Source organism: Haliotis cracherodii, unplaced genomic scaffold, assembly GCF_022045235.1.
Source record: "Haliotis cracherodii isolate W230 unplaced genomic scaffold, xgHalCrac1.p SCAF_10, whole genome shotgun sequence".
Taxonomy (NCBI): domain Eukaryota; kingdom Metazoa; phylum Mollusca; class Gastropoda; order Lepetellida; family Haliotidae; genus Haliotis; species Haliotis cracherodii.
In genome coordinates this window covers 6393860-6417218 of record NW_027266265.1, presented here as the reverse complement: position 1 = coordinate 6417218, position 23359 = coordinate 6393860, and the positions used below count along the sequence as shown (strand labels likewise).

General features: G+C 44.2%; 1 pseudogene; it reads right to left on the bottom strand.

Moving 5' to 3' along the window:
• Window positions 1-10955: 10955 nt before the first annotated feature.
• Window positions 10956-23359, bottom strand: part of LOC139454000 (uncharacterized) — a 51393-nt pseudogene continuing 38989 nt past the window's right edge.

Below are 23359 nucleotides of genomic sequence, written 5' to 3'. Positions count from 1 at the left end.
AATATTGTGCATCAGCAATTTTCCAGCTATTCACGGCGACGTTCAAATAAAAGGTCATCCATACGAATATTTCATTGTTATTAAGTGTGATCAACTGCCCCCCCCCCCCCTCCCCGCGCCCCCGTTTCCCCCACCACCCCCCCTCTCCATACAGAGACACCCTCGTGGCAAACCATGCTCAACGGAAGTGCATGGTCAGGCTGGCTAACTTGGTTGATTCGTGTCATCGTGTCCCAATTTCGCAGATCAATACTCATCATGTCAACCATTGGATTGGCTGTTTCTCTAAACCAGCAGCAACAACCAACAAGGATTGGTTCAAACAATGGACACAAGTGGGAATCGAACCCGGGTCAACGGCATGGTGAGTGAACACCTCAACCACTAGGCTGCCTGCCCCTGTGAACATCTGACGTGGTCTGCATGCGGTAATAATCTAAATACAACCAAGTCAGTCATAAGACAAGTGATTCACAATATGCCCCGATCAATAAAACACGACATCGACCGAGAACTAAGTTTTAAAAATAAACATTATTTTCCAATCCGATTACCTTTCTTCAGTGATCCCGTTATGCGTTAAACATGAACTCTCTGTGTGAGTGTACCGGTTATATAATTGTTGTTGACAAAGCAACACAACGCGTTGTTAGGCGTCTGTCTTGGAATACAATCACCCCATAGACTGGTCTGATGGTCACATGCCACCAGGGCGATTGTTTCTCGAGGACAGCATAGTGCACCGCATGCAAGAGTGCACCAACACCCTCCTCCCTGTATCTCCCGCAATGAAAACAGAATCGACTGCTTGAAAGACAATGCAACTATTAAACTACCGATAGTACCGTTTGTGAATGCAGATTCACGCAAATTGTGCTCACTGCTTTTCACGTTTAGAACTCCATAACGCAAAAGACACTTTGGAGTCAATTCTTATAGTTAAATAAATAAATAAAAATATAGTAACTTTAAAGACTACTTATTTTATCATTACGACATCAAAATTAATAAAACACATCGTTGAGCCCAATAATACAACCCAAGTTCCACACGCCCTATTACCAGTCGACCAGGAAACACTAGTCCGTTAATGCGCGTTGGACCGCCTCCGTGGTCTAGTGGTAGAGCGTCTGCCCGGAGAGCGGAAGGTCCGTGGTTCGATCCCCGACCGCTTCATACCAAAAGACGTTAAAAGATGGTACGTGTTGTTACCCTGTCTGGCGCTCGGCATTAAGGGGCTAAAACAAGGACTGGTCGGCTGAGTCAGTATACTGTGTCTGAGTGGGGTATTCATGTTAAACTGCGGCATGGTATCTCAGTGAGCTAGCACTATAAGCACTATTCAAGCAATATCAAGGCGGGGGACACCAGAAATGGGCTTCACACATTGTACCTGTGTGGAATCGAACCCGGGTCTTCGGCGTGACGAGCGAACGCTTTAACCACTAGGCTACCCTAAGAATATTACATGTTATATAGTGGTGTAATACGTTTATTTGTAATATGTAATATGCCCGATCACCTCCAACGCCTTGTTTAAGTATATTCTATTCCCATGGTAAGGATTGGGCACAAGCTATCACAACTTCGAAAGCCCTCTCCCACAGATATGTCTATTCACAATTAATACGGTAAATAACAGAAAGGAAGAAAGCGAGACAGAGAATCATGTGTACATTAACATTGCTCACTCGAACCTTATTGTATTCTTCACATGTGTATGCACATTCCTAATGATGTTTTTGTTGACATGATAAGGTAAAGCTGCATTGCCAACTCGCATCAAGTCAATATTTGCATCACAATTGTCTTCCACAATTAATAGTAGTGACTGCATCAATTCGTGTAAAGCTAATTTAAAAAAAAACACACATTCAATGAAAACATTATATGAATTTCCACACGGGTTACAACCCATGCTTGTCATAAAAAGCGGCTATGCTTGGCGTATGAGGCGACTAACGGGATCGGGTGGTCAGGTTTGCTGACTTGGTTGATGCATGTCCTCGTATCATAATTGCGTGGGTCGATGCTCATGATGTCAATTACTGAATTGTCTGGTCCAGACTCGACTATTTACATATCGCCGTCATATAGCCGAACTATGTTTGCGTGATGCGTTAAACAGCACACAAATAAACAATTAAACTTGGGTTGCAGCATCGACATTTTGGATCCTCGTTTTACCCTTTTCTAAATAAACCTTTAACGGTTCCTAATGTGTGAATGAAGTGTTTCAATAAAGGAGAGGATAAATCACAGGATTGTCTGGTCCAGACATGATTATCTACAGGCCAAAACACTGCAAAATGGGTCGTTAAAACAGCGCACGCACGCACTCACCGACACTCACACAGGCTCAAACAACGCACGCACTCATGCACGCACGCACGCACAGACACTCACACAGCCTCAAACAACGCATGCATGCACGCACGCACTGACACTCATACAGCCTGTCTAAAAAAAGTATCCATAGTTCCCTTTAAGTCTTTTATTAATAATTTTGTCTCTTTTTAGGGACTGGTAATTTGCTAATGAAAAAGTTAAAAATGTTTATGAAATATTATCCCATAAATGTAACTATTACACTCTGTCAAATTCATTTCAGCGCCACGAAGATAAAGATATAATTATATGAGCATTATATGAGCAACCTTAATGCATTAACAATCTAGATTACGGGAGAGTTTACAAGAGTTTGTGTTTTAACAAAGGAAAATATTATCATAGATGAATATGATCATATCTACTTATCCTTGAATCACAAGCATATTCAAACATTTCTTCAGGACCTTCCTTGTGCCGACATCAAAGGCTCGTGTAGAGTCGAGGTGGCGGTAGACGGCCATGACACTAGAGTGACCCGGCAACTCTGCACTGAGACAGAACACGATCGCGGCAGTATGAACTAAATGAACTGGGGCTGAATAGGCGCGGTCGTAAGGCTTAAACTGACTAGAATATGTGGAATGCTGTTTAATGTACAACGCCCATTTTTATAACCCAAACCCCACCCACCCCCCTTCCCGTACTATACTAAGAGCTGCATTATATGTCGTCACATACGTGGTAAACCTCTTACCGTGGGGAATTCAGTGGTATATTTTCAACAATAGAATTAATTTATTTACCAATTATTACCATACATTCCTGCCTTTAAAACGTGTTTTGTCAGGTTTGGAAGTCGTTACTATGAACGTAATGCTGGAAGGTGGTGGTTGGTTGAAGGACATAGCAACTTTGATTAACTACCCCCGGGCTTAATCATAAAACAAAAGGCAGTATTATTTACGAGTTGTTCAATCCGGCGAAAGAAGCACCTGGATATAGCTCGTGGGAAAACATGTATAAAATACAATCTAAATGGCGGACTTCAAGGGAGGTCGGTCATGCAAAATTCATTTCACTGTGTTTTGAAGTCGGGATGTAAGTGAGTGAGTATGGTTTTACGCCACTTTTAGCAATATTCCAGCAATATCACGACAGGGGACACCCGAAATGGGCTTCACACATTGTATTGAAGATGGCTGCTCATGATATCAAGCATTGGTTTGTCTTGTCGTAACAGGTCTAACGCGTATTTACAAGCAGCCGCCCCGTGACGATCCGTGAGAATAGGTCTTCAGCAACCCATGCTTGCCGTAAAAGGCGACTATGCTTGTCGTAAGTGGCAACTAACGGGATCGGGTGGTCAGGCTCGCTGACTTGGTTGAAGCATGTCATCGATCCCAATTGTGTGGATCGATGCTAATGATATCAATCAATGGATTGTCTGGTCCAGACTCGATTATTCACAGACTGCCGTCATATAGCTGGAATATTTCTGAGCGCGGCGTAAAACAACAAACCAAAAATACAGGCTGCCGCGAAATATACTGAGTCAAATTAAAAACTTCACATTTTTAAAAGTAATCCCATATTTGATATACAACGGACAAATGTATCAGAGAAGGTAATTTTTAATCATTGATGTCCAAAGAAGGATTTTAATTAATGGTGGTAACCATAATTTGTTCCAAGCACCTACGGTATTCGGTAATAACATCAACAGATTAAATCATAAGTCCCAAGCACGAGAATCTGATGGCACACAAGTTCAGTAGCGTGTATGGCCACAATGTACGTTGACAACTGCCACACAACGCCTCCGCATGGACCCTGTGATGCTTGTGAACACATTGTTGTTGCAAAATGGTGCCAATACTAGAAGACCAACCTGTAGGTCCCGTGACCAAATCATGGAAACAAAGGTTTGAAAGTGTTTTTGAGTTTCCTGATGTATACTGAACAATTTTGACTTGGGATGCCCGGTTGAAAATCCCGGGCATTTTGGGGAAGGGTCAACAAAGGTCAAACAGGGGTCAAAATTCAAAATTGTGTCGATATGCATATCAAATTACTCGTCAGTTTGTTATACTTCCGACCTTAAATGGGGGAGCTATGGCCAAAAACGTTGAAAGGTCAACGCACTTTTGGCAGTCGGTGAAATTCACAAACACAGTTAACATTGTCCGATAGTCATGATTTTAGTGTCTAATAATATGTTTTCTGACATGACAAATTCAACCAAGCAGCTCGTCTGCATGTGACGTCACACGTGGTCGACGTGGCCGAGAGCGATCAGCGGTGGTACCTGTTTGCTGTAGACGCGTCTGTAAATCATAAACAGTCCGCCGTCTACAACCCATCGTCCTTGCGACTTCAGCTACGGACGTTCCCGTCTGCAACATGCCGATGACACGTTCACGTTGCACATTTCAAAGGCGTGGCATGCCAAATGGCCGTAAAGACTTTTGTTTTCTTGTGTTTTTCTTTTTTTGTTAATGACTGCTAACAAGTATGTCTGAAAACACGTGCGGTATTATGGCCACGCGACCAGTTGCACGTGAAAAAAACACTTTTGCCACTATACTGCTGTGCACATGATTTGGATCGATTCACCTGCACAAAAAACGGGTGTTATCTGAAGACAATACGTGGCCATTACTGTTTAAATACGCAATAGGGGCCCACAATGATAACTGGTCAAAATGTTAAAATTTTAGGATTGTGAAGTTTTTACTTTGGTTCAGTATAAAACACAGACTCCATCACTCATACACACACCACGTACATGTCGGTTACACTTACGACTCTAAATCTATGTTTCTAATGATCAGCTACATACACTCGCTATTCCGGAATCCCCTACTACAGGCAAAGGTACGTCCAACTCACTAACACACTAATGGTGATGATGAGAAGTTCATCAATTCCCCAAACCTTGTCATTATTCCCACTTGTCTTCAAACAATCACTTGTGAAAATGTGAAGATTTTAAAGACGCTTCAATCACTTCGTTGACCTAAGCTGTACTTTGTGAGGTGCGGTGAGGTGAAATGGGGTTTAACGTCTCGTTCAAAGATCGTTGGACTTATATAGAGATGCGCCCGCCCTAGTCCGAAATAATGCCGGTTTTATAAGACTTTCCCACTGAGCTACCATGCCGCAGTTTAACATGGATACCCCACTCACACACAGTATACCGACCGCGGCCCGATAAGTTCTTGTTTTAGCCCCTTTAATGACGAGCGCCAGGCAGGGTAACAACAAGTCCCATCTTTTCACGCCTTTTGGTATGACGAGGCCGGGGATCGAAACACTGACCCTCCTTTCTCCGGACAGACGCTCTATCCACAAGACCACGGAGGGGATCTCCGGGAAGACGCTCTATCCACAAGACCACGGAGGCGGTCTCCGGGAAGACGCTCCATCCACAAGACCACGGAGGGGGTCTCCGGGAAGACGCTCTATCCACAAGACCACGGAGGCGGTCTCCGGGAAGACGCTCCTTCCACAAGACCACGGAGGGGGTCTCCCGGAAGACGCTCTATCCACAAGACCACGGAGGCGGTCTCCGGGAAGACTCTCTATCCACAAGACCACGGAGGCGGTCTCCGGGAAGACGCTCCATCCACAAGACCACGGAGGCAATAGGAAGAATGAAGTATATTATCGATGTTCAGCTGTATCTGAGTATATTCCGGGTTCGATTCCAACATATGTACATATGTACACCATGTATGAATAAATACTTATTACCTTATACTGATGACTTTAAAAGTGTCAAAGGGACGTGTTTGTCATAAAAACGTTCACTCAACATACAACAACACAGTTTCTTTGTAGACCATTTATTTGTAAATATGTCATGTAAAATGACAAAATATTACTTGTGAAATATTTTGATTCTTTACAACACCTAGTCGTCACAACCACATGTAATCAGATAGCGCTACAACACCTCTCAGACACAGCCCCTGTCGGGTCTCACCTTTCAAACAATACCCCTTTGGGGTATCACATCAAACATCAAACATTCACCACAGAAGTCAGATACAAGGTCGAACAAAAGAGAGCTTGATGACACAGTGACTAATCACGGCTACAATTCAGAGACATATTTTCGGAAGACACCGAACTGTGAAAATCTGATATGAACCTCGGTTCATAATAATTTAAAATGCTCTAACAAGTTGCTTTTAAGGTTGCGACCAATGACACCAAATCTCTGGCACAAGAAGGCCTGAAGGGTTAACGTATTGTGCTGTGGGCGTCGTGACACTTTCAATTACTGAGTTAGGCAGGGAATATGTTACAGTATCAATTGTGTTATTGCATCCCCTTTTTCTGAAAACAACCACCAAGCAATAAAAAGAATGCTGTTGTAACCTTTAACAAAGGGAGCAAACTCGTCTAGGTAGAACCCAAAGGACCCAGTATCGCTGAGCCGTGAAGCATGTCATCGATCCCAATTGTGTGGATCGATGCTAATGATATCAATCAATGGATTGTCTGGTCCAGACTCGATTATTCACAGACTGCCGTCATATAGCTGGAATATTTCTGAGCGCGGCGTAAAACAACAAACCAAAAATACAGGCTGCCGCGAAATATACTGAGTCAAATTAAAAACTTCACATTTTTAAAAGTAATCCCATATTTGATATACAACGGACAAATGTATCAGAGAAGGTAATTTTTAATCATTGATGTCCAAAGAAGGATTTTAATTAATGGTGGTAACCATAATTTGTTCCAAGCACCTACGGTATTCGGTAATAACATCAACAGATTAAATCATAAGTCCCAAGCACGAGAATCTGATGGCACACAAGTTCAGTAGCGTGTATGGCCACAATGTACGTTGACAACTGCCACACAACGCCTCCGCATGGACCCTGTGATGCTTGTGAACACATTGTTGTTGCAAAATGGTGCCAATACTAGAAGACCTACCTGTAGGTCCCGTGACCAAATCATGGAAACAAAGGTTTGAAAGTGTTTTTGAGTTTCCTGATGTATACTGAACAATTTTGACTTGGGATGCCCGGTTGAAAATCCCGGGCATTTTGGGGAAGGGTCAACAAAGGTCAAACAGGGGTCAAAATTCAAAATTGTGTCGATATGCATATCAAATTACTCGTCAGTTTGTTATACTTCCGACCTTAAATGGGGGAGCTATGGCCAAAAACGTTGAAAGGTCAACGCACTTTTGGCAGTCGGTGAAATTCACAAACACAGTTAACATTGTCCGATAGTCATGATTTTAGTGTCTAATAATATGTTTTCTGACATGACAAATTCAACCAAGCAGCTCGTCTGCATGTGACGTCACACGTGGTCGACGTGGCCGAGAGCGATCAGCGGTGGTACCTGTTTGCTGTAGACGCGTCTGTAAATCATAAACAGTCCGCCGTCTACAACCCATCGTCCTTGCGACTTCAGCTACGGACGTTCCCGTCTGCAACATGCCGATGACACGTTCACGTTGCACATTTCAAAGGCGTGGCATGCCAAATGGCCGTAAAGACTTTTGTTTTCTTGTGTTTTTCTTTTTTTGTTAATGACTGCTAACAAGTATGTCTGAAAACACGTGCGGTATTATGGCCACGCGACCAGTTGCACGTGAAAAAAACACTTTTGCCACTATACTGCTGTGCACATGATTTGGATCGATTCACCTGCACAAAAAACGGGTGTTATCTGAAGACAATACGTGGCCATTACTGTTTAAATACGCAATAGGGGCCCACAATGATAACTGGTCAAAATGTTAAAATTTTAGGATTGTGAAGTTTTTACTTTGGTTCAGTATAAAACACAGACTCCATCACTCATACACACACCACGTACATGTCGGTTACACTTACGACTCTAAATCTATGTTTCTAATGATCAGCTACATACACTCGCTATTCCGGAATCCCCTACTACAGGCAAAGGTACGTCCAACTCACTAACACACTAATGGTGATGATGAGAAGTTCATCAATTCCCCAAACCTTGTCATTATTCCCACTTGTCTTCAAACAATCACTTGTGAAAATGTGAAGATTTTAAAGACGCTTCAATCACTTCGTTGACCTAAGCTGTACTTTGTGAGGTGCGGTGAGGTGAAATGGGGTTTAACGTCTCGTTCAAAGATCGTTGGACTTATATAGAGATGCGCCCGCCCTAGTCCGAAATAATGCCGGTTTTATAAGACTTTCCCACTGAGCTACCATGCCGCAGTTTAACATGGATACCCCACTCACACACAGTATACCGACCGCGGCCCGATAAGTTCTTGTTTTAGCCCCTTTAATGACGAGCGCCAGGCAGGGTAACAACAAGTCCCATCTTTTCACGCCTTTTGGTATGACGAGGCCGGGGATCGAAACACTGACCCTCCTTTCTCCGGACAGACGCTCTATCCACAAGACCACGGAGGGGATCTCCGGGAAGACGCTCTATCCACAAGACCACGGAGGCGGTCTCCGGGAAGACGCTCCATCCACAAGACCACGGAGGGGGTCTCCGGGAAGACGCTCTATCCACAAGACCACGGAGGCGGTCTCCGGGAAGACGCTCCTTCCACAAGACCACGGAGGGGGTCTCCCGGAAGACGCTCTATCCACAAGACCACGGAGGCGGTCTCCGGGAAGACTCTCTATCCACAAGACCACGGAGGCGGTCTCCGGGAAGACGCTCCATCCACAAGACCACGGAGGCAATAGGAAGAATGAAGTATATTATCGATGTTCAGCTGTATCTGAGTATATTCCGGGTTCGATTCCAACATATGTACATATGTACACCATGTATGAATAAATACTTATTACCTTATACTGATGACTTTAAAAGTGTCAAAGGGACGTGTTTGTCATAAAAACGTTCACTCAACATACAACAACACAGTTTCTTTGTAGACCATTTATTTGTAAATATGTCATGTAAAATGACAAAATATTACTTGTGAAATATTTTGATTCTTTACAACACCTAGTCGTCACAACCACATGTAATCAGATAGCGCTACAACACCTCTCAGACACAGCCCCTGTCGGGTCTCACCTTTCAAACAATACCCCTTTGGGGTATCACATCAAACATCAAACATTCACCACAGAAGTCAGATACAAGGTCGAACAAAAGAGAGCTTGATGACACAGTGACTAATCACGGCTACAATTCAGAGACATATTTTCGGAAGACACCGAACTGTGAAAATCTGATATGAACCTCGGTTCATAATAATTTAAAATGCTCTAACAAGTTGCTTTTAAGGTTGCGACCAATGACACCAAATCTCTGGCACAAGAAGGCCTGAAGGGTTAACGTATTGTGCTGTGGGCGTCGTGACACTTTCAATTACTGAGTTAGGCAGGGAATATGTTACAGTATCAATTGTGTTATTGCATCCCCTTTTTCTGAAAACAACCACCAAGCAATAAAAAGAATGCTGTTGTAACCTTTAACAAAGGGAGCAAACTCGTCTAGGTAGAACCCAAAGGACCCAGTATCGCTGAGCCGTGATTATTTAGGGATCGGTTAAGTTTCACCACTATATTGCCTTTCACACTCAATGGAATCTGTTTCGACAGACAATGAAGACTGATTGTTCTCTGGCGTTGACGTTTTCTGTTATAGGATAGCAGCCGAATAGTGCATTTACACTTGTATACATTTTTGTATTACGATAAGTTTAATCCTTCAACCAAAATGAAACCTGGTGTCAAGTCAACTTGAAGACGATGTTATTTCAGAGTTGTGAACAACCAACTAGTGATATGTGACAACCAACTAGTGAGATGTGACAACCAACTAGTGAGACGTGACAACCAACTAGTGAGATGTGACCAACCACGTGTGTTTAAATTAACGTCTTAACAGTGTGTTCTCCATTACATTCTTCCAGCGTCATGTTCGAAATCTATTCATGGTAAATATACCACGCGAAAGTTAATAAATAACCATAAAACTGAAAGAAAATAAACCGTTAAGATTATTCATTGGATGATGGTAAAATCATACTTAAAAAAGACATGGGATTCATTTAATGTCCCTCCTCGTTAAACCTTACAAATGAGCACGTGCGTTAGAATGTTGACATGACAAGTTTCTGTTGTCATGACAACATATCAAATATAAACAGCCTCACGAACAATGCGTTGCTTTGAGACAATAACATGGAATATCTTCACATATCTAACGTACCCTTGAAATGATCAACAACAATGAAATAAACACATCAACAATAATACAATAAATGTTTCGTTCACCCGAATCGCAGTTGGGCCAATCCACGGATTTGCAATTATAACATAAATTATCATAAATTAAACCTAATGCAAACAGAGTTTTAAGTACTGTGTGTGGAACATAAGAATGACATAAGAATTCACCTCACTAGAGAGGTCAGCCGGAAGTAATTCCAGGTCAAGGTCAGTGTTTATACGCTCAAAGCGTCGTCAGAACAGTCAGACAGGATTTGTTCACAAATGAGTCAGAATTATGTCGGTTGTTCTTGGAATTCTCATCACAGAAATACACAGATTTTCAAGAAACATCCACATTCTGAAGCGGGTCCTTGGTTGTTCGATAATATTTTTCATAAATACAACGATCACTATATGGTTCGACACCTCTCTCACCGACACATACACGTCTGATGATAACCGACCTTTACCTCTAGGTCAATTTACACACTTGTCTGATGGATTCTGACCTTCATGGTAGGTCGTGAATATATACGGCTGATGATCGTTGACCTTCACCTGACTGTCAGGTCACACAGATACACTTATGATGATTTCCCACCTTCAGCTTACTGTCAGGTAACTCACGTACACTTTCGATGGTCTTTGACCTTCACCTTACTGTCTGGTCACACATACACTTTTGATGGTCTTTGACCTTCATCTTGCTGTCAGGTCACACATACACTTTTGATGGTCTTTGACCTTCACCTTGCTGTCAGGTCACACATACACTCGTGATGGTCCTTGACCTTCACCTCAATGTTAAGTGACGTACTGTTTGTAACATATCTTCAAATCAATTGCAGCACTGAGTTCATTCATATGCATCCATGCTTCACAAGTGTCTTTTGTCACTTATTAAATATCAGTTTTGATGACAGATGTGATAATGAATATATTTCATCCAAGGAATCATATTTCCATGAACGAAACAGCACCTTGATGCAACATCGTGGGCTTCACAACAGCCATTGCACCTGGGGAGTTGTGTCTGCCGTAGCCAGGCGAATTGGTTTTGCCGTATCGGTCGAACACAGAACTGTTTTTGGCCACCTTCCTGAGCTGGTCGGTGTAAGCCTCGTTGCGTTCTCCCGGCGCGTGGTGTGGCGTGTGGGCAGGTTTGGGAGGGGGCTCAGACGCCGGGGTGTGGTAGGTGGAGTATTGAGACACAGGAGTTGAGTGGTAGTGTGCGTTGTTGTGGGTGTGGTAGGGGGTGACTGAAGCCTGGGCGGGAGAAGGGTGATCGCTGTACCTCCCCCCCCCGGTCAGGGCGACTGGGGGTCGGGGCCTGGGGGTCCTCATACAGACCTAGATTCTTCCTCCGCGAGACAGGAGTTGACATGGACACCGGCTTGCCTTGAAGCTCCGTGGACCGACCCATGGTTGTCTGCCAGGCGTTGTCCTGCAACTGATGAGACAAACCTCCCTCGTCGCCAGGCTTCTTCTCAAACCTTTCGATGAGCGATGTGATGGACGGTGCATGAGCGGGGCCTCTTTGGTCACGTGGGTCAAGACGTTTGTCTGATGAAGGATAAGTAGGGTGGGGCGGGTCAGCTTGCTGGTGGGCGTGGTCGTGATGTTGCCTCTCGGGGAGGTTTCCAGCACTGACACTCCTCCTTGAGTCCTTGTGAGATCGGCTGGGTCGGGGAGGATCCGGGGTCATCTGTTTCTGCATGTTCTGGGTGGTGCCGTATCCCGGGGACACGTACATCTCACTCTTCCTCTGTAGGATGTGGCGGTAGTCGTCAGATGTCGTCGACTCCTGGTGATGGTGAGACAGGACAACCGGCTCAGCTTGACCTCGGACCCCCGGGCCGTCAAATCGTGGGTCAAGTTTCGTCTGATTCTCGTAATTAGGAATCAGCTTGGCCTTATACACGGGCACAGCCGTAGCTTTCACCCACTTGGAATCGACGTTGCTCAAATGTCCCACAGACGCATCAGTGGCGTCCGGAGGACCCGGAGGAGCGAGATCGTCGTGAGCCCGGGTATACGCATCGGAAATACTGATGTTGCTCCCTAGAGCGATGGGTGCTCTGTCCCTGGTTCTGTAGGAGGAGCCGCTCTGGGGGGACACCTTGGCAGTGTTCTTGTTATTGTTCTCGTCACTAGCACCGGGGTGGCCAGAGAAGGCGGACACGGGTTGCACGTGCCTCTGCCCTGACCCATGTCTGTCTCGGGCTGCACGTGCGACCTCATACTTGGACGGAGACTGGTCCCTGCTGCGAATACTGCTGAGAGTTGATGGTACCGACTGGTTTCCGGAGTGTGTGGAAGTCCTCGACACTGGGGACTCGTAGTTGAGGTTCTGATAGTCTCTGGACAGCTTGTCCTGGAAAACCTGTATGGGATCGGCAGGCGCATGGCCGGAGTGACCTCCATGAACTCCATGACCTCTTAGTTCTTTGTCCCTCTTCTCCGCCTCGTGTCTCTTCTTCTCCTCATCCCTCCGCGACCTCCTCCCATCCCTGTGCTTCCTCTCCGTGGATTCCTGATCCGACTGGGCCCACCTGTCGCGAGACACTTCCCGCTCCCTCCTACCACCCTCGTTCTCGGGGGATTTCTTAGCACTATTACTGTTAGAAAATTTCTGCACGACAGTATTACGTAGCTTTCCAAAAGGATTTCCTGAAGTGGTTGGTTTAGGCTGTTGAGCTGGAGTACTGTTCTGAACCGAACTTTGTATCTGTTCGTCATCACTGCGCTGATCTCTTTTCAACCACGATTTGAGAGAAAACGGCCCATTTTTCTTATGTTCCTGGGCGTGTGTACCAGGCGTAGCGGCAGTACTGGGAACACTTCTAACATTGTTCATCCTAGCCTTATTCAGAGATTCATAAGCCTGTTCCTGATTCTCATAATTAGCAACATAACGAGGCTGGTTCTCATAGTTAGCAGTTCGTTCTGCAGGAACAGGCTTGACAACCGGCTCCACTGTTTCAGGGCTAGTCTTGTTGATGGCAAGCGGCTTGTGGACGTTAGGAGGGGTGGAGGTCATGGGCTTGGGGGAAGGGGAGTGACTCCTCTGCTGCTGGGACGTGTACCTGGCCACCTCCTTATTGTCCTCACCCTCACGTGGCAGAGGGGGGCGCTCGGGCTTCATCTCCTGGGTGTACTTCCCCACGGACTCGATCCAGTTGTTGATGTGCTTCAGATGCTGTGCTCGGTTAGCCTTCATGTCCTTGTCATCGTTCAGCACAGAGAGATGCTTCAGCATCTTGGACTTGACGCTGCTGAATCCCTGGCCTGAGGATGACGACTGCAACAAACAACGGGAAATAATGAGTTTGTGAATGTTGTTAAACGCCAAAGAAAGCATTTTTCATCGATATATGTCGGCCTGTAATTATGTCTGGACTAGCCAAACCAGTGTTAGCATTGATCCACGCTGTCGGGGAATGATTACGAAAACAGAAACATTATAAAAGTCTTCTTTTTTTTAAAAACATCACCGTTGCTTCCCCGTTGACCTGTCAAGGGCACTTAGTCTTGTATCCTAGATGAATCCTAGATGAATCCTATGAATTATGTTTATGCTGTGTATCAGGTGTTAACTAGTTATAGGTCCCATGGTTTCCATGTCACGCCCAGTAAGCAGAGATGTGCCACTCACCAGCTGACTCTTGGACCTAAACTCCAGTTCAAACTTGTTCCTGGCCAGGTTCCGATGCGCCAGCTTCCAGTAGTACTTGCAGTCATGCAGGAACGTCGCCCAGATCTGGAAGAACTCGTGCGGCGTGCACTGAAACACCAACAGCATGTTGTAGCCAAAATATCCATCGTCAATTTGTCATTCAGTAGTTCTAAAGAGCAAGTATATGGTATATCTTTTACAGCTCGAAACACCAGGTGTGAATCTTCTCTTACCTTCCGGTTGTCATGGAGGAAGTAGGAGGTTGTCTTCAGAAACCTGTTCCTGCTGTCCTCCAGCACTCGCTCCTGCTCGAACACCACCTCCAGGGCTGAAACAAGGGAGGGAACTAGTGAAGATTGGGGAACTCCAAGATAGAACTCGGCACAAACTGACCTTCTGACCTGAGTCTTTCCCTATTCATCGACAAAATGTTACATGTTTCATCCTATGGAGTATTTTTTTTTTAAAATAGTCCAGAGACCGCCTCCGTGGTCTAGTGGTAGAGCGTCCGTCCGGAGAGCGGAAGGTCCGGGATTTGATTCCGGCCGCGTCATACCAAAAGACGGTAAAAGATGGTACTTGTTGTTACCCTGTCTGGCTCTCGGCATTAAGGGGCTCAAACATGGACCGGTTGGCTCGGAGTCATGTACTGTGTCTGAGTGGGGAATTCATGTTAAACTGCGGCATGGTATCTCAGTGAGCTAGCGCTATATATCGGCATCAGTCCGGACTAGTACAAGCAGCCACACAAACACAAACACGTACATGCACGACGCTATAAAAGTGCAATAATCTTGGACGCGACGTTAAACCCCATTTCACCTCACCTCAAATAGTCCAGTAGTTTAAAGCACATGTTTAAGAACCATGTCATCACATACTTGACTTTACATACTGTATTACACAACACCTACCACAGGTGGCGAAGTTGTCGCTGTTGACTCGAAGCGTCTGGGTGAGGTTACTGCTCTCCCTCTTCGACAACGACTCGATCTGAGAAGAAAGGAAGATTTTATCAACGTCGTATGCATGGTGTATAAACTTGTCCTTAAAGGAAGATGGCAGGGAGCCAGTAGTATTAGATCCTGCAGTTGGAGTTGTGTCTCTTGATCGCGCCACAAACGTCGCCCTGGTGGGGTTCCAAGGTATAGCAGCACCAGACAGTTTACATGCACGGCTTACTTACCCTCTCTCTGATGGCGTTCACCTCCCCTCTCAGGTCGCCCAGCACCCGGTGTATGTCATCAAACGACACCTGCAACACCAGCATTAACATACAACATCTTATACGGTGGCAGTTGTGACCGTGAAATATATTTTATTTTATGGTCTCTGATCACAGTTGAGATTTGTACAGTAAACTACGGTTATAACGAACTCAATGGGACTACTAATTTTAGTTCGTTACAACCGTAATTCGTTATAATCATATATACAGCATAACAACAACATATAGTCGGGACTGAAAAGTTACTTCGTTATATCAGTTAGTTCGTTATAAGCGTGTTCGTTATAACCGTAGTTTACTGTACTATGAAATCATGTCAATAACTAGACACCTATCAAGGTGAACGATTTACAAATGGTTCATATTAACAGTGGATGAAATTCTCCTTTGGGTATAAACCAAGTGGTATACAATGACGGATATCTGCTGTGAATAGGGTGGGATCATAGGAGCAGCAGTATCGGTAGGCTGTTCAGATACACTGGATACGTGTGACGTGAGCTGAGAGAAAAGGGCGACTGTTCATAGAGAAAGGTAATATGACGGAGGTAAACCTTTAACTATCGTTACAGTTATTGTGCTGAATCTGGTTGCCATGGTTACCTGTGCAGCGTGCCTCATGTTGGAGGGTTCGGGTAACCGGAACCTGGTCGGACATCCGAGGTCAAGGTCGTTCTCATACTGCTGTACGTAGGTCTTCATGACGAACTCCAGCAAGTTGCCGCGCCGCGTCTGAACAGTCAACACACAATCAGAACATGCATACTTTACACACGGCGGTAATTATTAGAAATCTGGCAAAAATATATTCTGTATATTAGAGCAATACCTTATTCAAACTGAAGTATTTACTGCCAAACTTCCCACTATCATTAGCAATTCACAAAACTCCCAATCCTACGACAATATGGCCATGTTCCCCGAAGGTGGTTTGGGGCGTTGGGCTAGACAAGTTGTTCAAGTGTTCGCTCGTCACTTCGAAGACCAGGGTTCGATTCCCCACATGAGTACAATGTTTAAAGCCCAATCTGGTGTCCCCCGCCTTAATATTGCTGGAATATTGCTAAATCGGCGTAAAACTGAAACTCACTGAAACTGGTGACACTCTACTGCCACTAGGGGCCAACCATTAAAAAAATACATTGTTGGCTGCAATAAGCTCTTAAAAACTATGTGGCGAAAATAACTATGTTCGTCCTTCCTCTTACAGAAACAATTGCATGTTTTAAAGCAGAGACTGACAAAATATTCTGTCTCTAACTCCCTGGCTCTAAATAGAAATTTATGAAATGGTCCATTGTTTGAGATGACTGTGTACGAAAAGGTGGGCACTGGGTCCCTGTAGTTCTACCCTATCAGTGGAGTCCTTCAACTTGGTGAGGATGTCCAGCGTGAAGCCGTCCGCCTGACCCCGCTCCGCGCTGCCACCGTTCAGGTAGTTGCCGATTGCCAGCAGCGTCTCCAGGAGGTTCTTCAGGGCAACGCTGTAAGGGGGAGAAAACGATACGTTGTTTGTAACAAAGCGTACACAAATATGTTAAAATAACAGCTATACGGCCGTAATTTACCTGTGATTCGTCATAAACATCGTTTGCTGTTAAAGTCCATTAAATCAAGAATATCTGTTATTACATTTTTACAAATTATTTTACTTATCATTAGTGATGAAAATTAAAAGTAACGGTGATAGTTACCTGCTTGTAATCTCTTCACATGCAGTGTTGAGTTCTCGCAGCTGTTGATCTGAAACAGGAAGTAGCCAATATCACAACCTGCTGCATCTCGCTCTTCAGAAAACGTGGAAAGACAAGTACAGCTGCTACATTCGTCACCACTCGCATGTTTCCGTAACCTACAACAAGTCTACATTCGGCTTGTCCCGGAATGGGGCGAGTTGGTCAGGGCAGCCAGTGAGGCAAGTGCAGCGGTGCACCACTTGTCCCATATATAGATCGATATGTTTTAACATTCAGTCAACTTATGATAAAACAACAACCAGGGAACCTTTAAAACCAAGGACCAGGGCAATTCGTTGTGCAGAGTTGCGTCCCTTGGAAGTGACAGGAAACTATGATGGCGACTCCAACATTTGCACTATGTTTCACTGTACATCGGAACTACGCACCTGGTCGCGGGTTTCAAGAAAGTGTAAGACCTGGAACCCTCTCCCCAAAGCGATATTAGCGCTACGACTGTCGCAATCCTGAATCAAGTATGACACAAACACACGCGCACGCACGCAGGCATGTCACTATAAAAGGGCAATAATGTTGAAGGAGGCGTTAAATTCCATTTTAACTCTCCTCACTCATTCATTTCAACACCAGGGCTCGGCTGGTGACATTTTTTCCATGTTATCGGGCATATAGCAACGAGGTAAGTCAGCACATACCAATCTCGAATAAGTTGACCTGGAGTCTGTGTTTGAATCTCAGGAAGTCGATCCGCTCACGGAAATGGTCCACCTTCGACAGCTCAAACACCAGGTACTCCGGACAATCAAGGTTACCTACAAATTAATACAGAAATCAGCGAATGCATAGAGGCGACAAATGCTTGTTGTAGCTAGTTTCCCATACATGTTAATTGACACAAATGGTATTAACCAAACCAATCGTGCAGCAATTCGTTCTCTACATCAATCGGTAAGTCAAGGTAGTGACCACCCGCTTATCCTAATTGGGGCGGTCGGGTAGCCTAGTGGTAATCAAGGTTACCTACAAATTAATACAGAAATCAGCGAATACATAGAGGCGACAAATGCTTGTTGTAGCTAATTTCCCCATGCATGGTAATTGACCCAAATGGTATTAACCAATCCAATCGTGCAGCAATTCGTTCTCTACATCAATCGGTAAGTCAAGGTAGTGACCACCCGCTTATCCTAATTGGGGCGGTCGGGTAGCCTAGTGGTAATCAAGGTTACCTACAATTTAATACAGAAATCAGCGAATGCATAGAGGCGACAAATGCTTGTTGTAGCTAATTTCCCCATGCATGGTAATTGACCCAAATGGTATTAACCAATCCAATCGTGCAGAAATTCGTTCTCTACATCAATCGGTAAGTCAAGGTAGTGACCACCCACTTATCCTAATTGGGGCGGTCGGGTAGCCTAGTGGTAATCAAGGTTACCTACAAATTAATACAGAAATCAGCGAATGCATAGAGGCGACAAATGCTTGTTGTAGCTAATTTCCCCATGCATGGTAATTGACCCAAATGTTATTAACCAATCCAATCGTGCAGAAATTCGTTCTCCACATCAATCGGTAAGTCAAGGTAGTGACCACCCACTTATCCTAATTGGGGCGGTCGGGTAGCCTAGTGGTTAAAGCGTTCGCTTGTCATGCCGAAGACCCGGGTTCGATTCCCGACATGGGTACAATGTGTGAAGCCCATTTCTGGTGTCCCCCACCGTCATATAGCTGGAATATTGCTGAGTGCGGCGTTAAACAACAAACAAACAAACAAACAAACAAACTTATCCTAATTATGTTATTACAATAGTACCTTTGACCTAAAACCTGAGAGCACCACCTGTGACATTGCATAGGATAGATGTATTTAGGCGAACATCCTTGTAACTTACTCGCTCCCTTGCGCTTGATGTGGTGGAGGATCTTGTCCAGTTCGCGAGGCGCGTGAATCAACTCAAGCAGATCAGCCATTCTGCGGAGAGAAACAATATGAAGCTCTCATAAAATCCCGCTAACGAATACGTTTATTCATTATAACGTACAAAGAATTATTTGTCTCAAAACATAGTCAATGTAAACATTTCTTTAAAATAATTAAAAATATATAACCCTTCCTTTTATTTACTTGTTTTAGTTAGATCTAGACTTGCTTTGGCTTTAGTGAAAAATTATTAAATAAATATACATTCCACAGTCATTGTGCGGGATTATACTGTTCTGTTAAAGGCTGGTTTGTAGATTTATTTTAGGATAAACTTAAATAATGGATTTACCCGTCTTTGTGAAGCGATGACATGTCAAGGGCTGACATCGACTGTATTACGTCATTGAGTGTGTGACGTAGTTTTTTCATCTCTAACGTCACGCGCTGGGATTTATCACTATCGAATATACCCACAGGCTGAAACACAAATGAACAATTTAATGTATTTTTAATAAATGCAGACGTGTGCTTTTTAAGAAAACCATCACTGGGATCAAGGCTGTCGAGTCCAACATTAATTCAGACCTACATTACTTGAAACGTAGAACATATGTGCACCTGGTATTCAACCCTCACCAACTTGCTAACCTATACAACGCACCTGCTGTTTGGGGCGACCTCTCCGGAAGTAAATATCGTCGTACAGTGTGACGTCATCAGATGCCGAAGGATCGCCGGTCTTGGAAAATAATCTGATAACACATAAAAAGCAGTATAACTAAGCAATTTCATTATATTACCATCTGCTGAAGATTTTTCACAAATATAACGCACAGGGGCTAACTATTTTTTGATTATATACTAAGATGTCAATGCTAACTGTACAAGCGGGGATTTTTCTGATAAAGTCTTTTCACAGTTCCCATTTGACGTCACAATCACTGAGTGTGACGTCATCATCTCATGTGACGGCACTGTTGTTTATGTCTGCATTACATCAAACATCTTCAGAGCAGCGTTTGTTCTGTATGAGTTTGTATTTACATGTACAATTAAAACCTCGCTGACCAGGGCCCAAACTCGGAAATTGGTTGAACGGCCGATATAACTGGAAACGATTAGGGGGTTACTGTGCTCGTGTTACCATGCTGATGACAAAATGTTCGTTATACCTCTCAATGTCCTCTGTATCCAGTTTGGGTTCCAGCATGCTGTGCCACACAGTGCCTGACTCGGATCCTGCAGACAAACAACGTGTTGACAATTACAGATAAATCCTATACTGATGATCAGAAGTTGTAATAAGGTTTCAGCACCATGCATTTTGCCTTCACAGAGTAACCTGCTCATGCCGATTGTAGAGGCGTTATACGACTGACTGAATCATCTCATAACTGACTGCTCAGATTAAAACACGAATTTCTCTAAAACTGAAAGGATTCTAAACTGCCAGGTGAAGGAGAAAATATACACTTGAAACATTGGATTTGATTGCAAACGTTATCAAAATTTACTGTGCCAAAATATACAAACTTAAGGTAAAAAACACAACTATGATACCCGTATCCATTACAACACTATTAAATATTTATATATTTAGTCATCAACAAACACGGCTATGTTTTTTCCCAACAGGCTATAAGACAGCTGGTAGGTGTGCATGGACTAGACTACCATTAAACATTTTCATTTTTTATGAGGTGAGGTGAAATGGGTTTAACGTCGCGTAGACGATTATTGTACTTATATAGCGACGTGCATGCACGTGTGTGTGTGTGTGTGTGTGTGCGTGTGTCTGCTTGTACTAGTCCGGACTGATACCGATTTATAGTGATAGCTCACTGAGATACCATGCCGCAGTTTAACATGGATACCCCACTCAGACACAGTATACTGACTCCGAACCGACCAGTCCTTGTTATAGCCCCTTAATATATGGCGCCAGACAGTGTACCATCTTTTAACGTCTTTTGGTATGACGCGGCCGGGGATCGAACTCCGGACTTTCCGCTCTCCGGGCTCTACCACTAGACCACGGAGGCGGTCCATTATTTATCATTATTTTATATATTATATATTAGAAAGGAGCCCGAGCAAAAGAGGAAATCTAGACTTGCCAAAGTACTATGGACCTACTCGGGAGTATTCTTATATTTTTGTTTTAGAATCTTTTGAGAGTTGGAGCATTGGCGTCATAACGATTCTAACAGATATGTGCGTGTTAGTGTGGAGTGTGTGGAGGAGGGGAGGGAGGGGGGGGGGGGGAGAAAGACTGGGTACTCACCAACATCTGTCAGTATGATGCGGTGCCAGTGCAGTGGCTTCATCTTGACTTGAGGATGGATGATGGGTTTGTTGGGGTACACTTTGTTTCCCCGACTCGGCCTGGGGGGTAGGGGAGGAGGGATCTCCCCATCCTGCAGCAACGCCACGGCCTGTTTCCTCTCCTCCTCCAACTTCGTCCCTGCAACATCGGCAACAACACGTGGTACAGAAACAACGTCAAAACACGAAAAACAACTCCACACAGATCATCACAGCTGCCACGACCCTGAACAACAGGTGCAGGACGAACAGACAGACAGTATTTGATTCATTAACTCAATCAAAACATGACAATATTAATACATACACGGCTACAATAACCTACCAAAAACGAGTCTGTGTCACAGAACTCTCGGAAAATCTCGTCACGACGACATACTAACTCAAACTACCCCATAAACAAATCCAAAAAGAGATGCGCAGTGTTGTCAAATCCCTGTCATTCCAACCCGTTGATTACTAACAATGTCGGCCACATCGTCTGCACCATGTACGACTGCCGTCCAGATGTTGCGCGGGGTCAAACAAGGACGCCAGCTGCTCTCCTCACTCTTTCATAATATGCACAGCATGTACCAACATACACACACATCATTCACGTACACTGTCCTGGGACCAAATGCTACGTATCGTCTTTTACATGATTTCCCATTACCATTCATATCGATTCTAAAGAACACGTGTCAATGTATGTATTAATGTACTAATGTACAAATATCCACGATACAGCAGAACGCGTGCGATAAAATAGATACTATGATTTGCAGTCTCGAAACATATATCGATCTCATTAACATAACTAAATAGCTTTACGCATGAAGGCGAACTCTCATTAATCAGGACGTCTATATTAGGTTATAATGTATACTACTCAAAACAAAGAACACCTACAATTGAATGATGTGACATGACAGAGAAGCTATAGTCATAGGAAAAAATCGAGTTTTCTTTAACTTCTCTTGAGTAGTATACGCCCTACATTTATATGATATTCAAATATTCATAACTATACTGGATGAGAGATACGTCTATGAAAAACTACATACCATGTGTTGAGTTCATCGTATTATTAGAACTGATGCAAGTCAGCATACTGACCTTAGGCCTTGAGGCAATTCCTTAAAATATTTTCCCTTCGCAAAGTCTTTAGTGTGTCAGTTTAGACAGCATGACGTCACCGCTACAATCACCTCTACCATACGCTAGTCCTTGCTGCCTCCGCCACACGCGAGGCTACCAGTAAGGAAATGACACAAAAAAACGTCCGTCTATAACAGCGTATACGTTAACGACAAGACAAAGCGATTAGCCTGCCACCTCACCCTCTCATCTCCCCCTGGGCCAGGTATCTGGGTGAGGGCCCGACCCTGTCAGGGGTTGGGAGCGTGATGAATGGGAGAAGATAGGCGATCCAGCATCTCTGATAAACACCGCTTACCCAATGTAACATTACCGTCCCACTGGGCGTGGTGAACACATCGCCGTACCTTCAAACCACCGCAGGAGATGACTGTTCGGCTGACCCCGAAATAACGTTAGAATAAATTTTACTGCACTTTTTACAGGTTGATGTATGCCCTTTGACATTCTCAACCTAGGACGGTACAGATGTAAAATTCGGGTCGACCTCTGCGTGTCTCTTTGGGCATCTGGACGACTCTGTCTGGGCAATTAATGTTGTGTCAGAACCTTTGACGTTACTCGGCTGAACATATCCTTCCTACTCTGGAAGCTTGTCAGGGTTCTTGTCATGCGCCACCAGACGAAGCTATCACCGGTCGCTGAGTAGTTTTAGTCCCCGTGGAACTGTCAATACGATTGGATGCTTCGGTTGTTGAAATTAATTTCAAGAAACCTATTCTGTTAGGAATCGAAGTTCCAGCAAGTTATGGAACAGTATTAGCTGATTGTCAGTTTCTAAAGCAATTGGAGCTGCTTGGATCTACTCGTGTGCTGTGAATATCACAACAATAGGGATAAAGA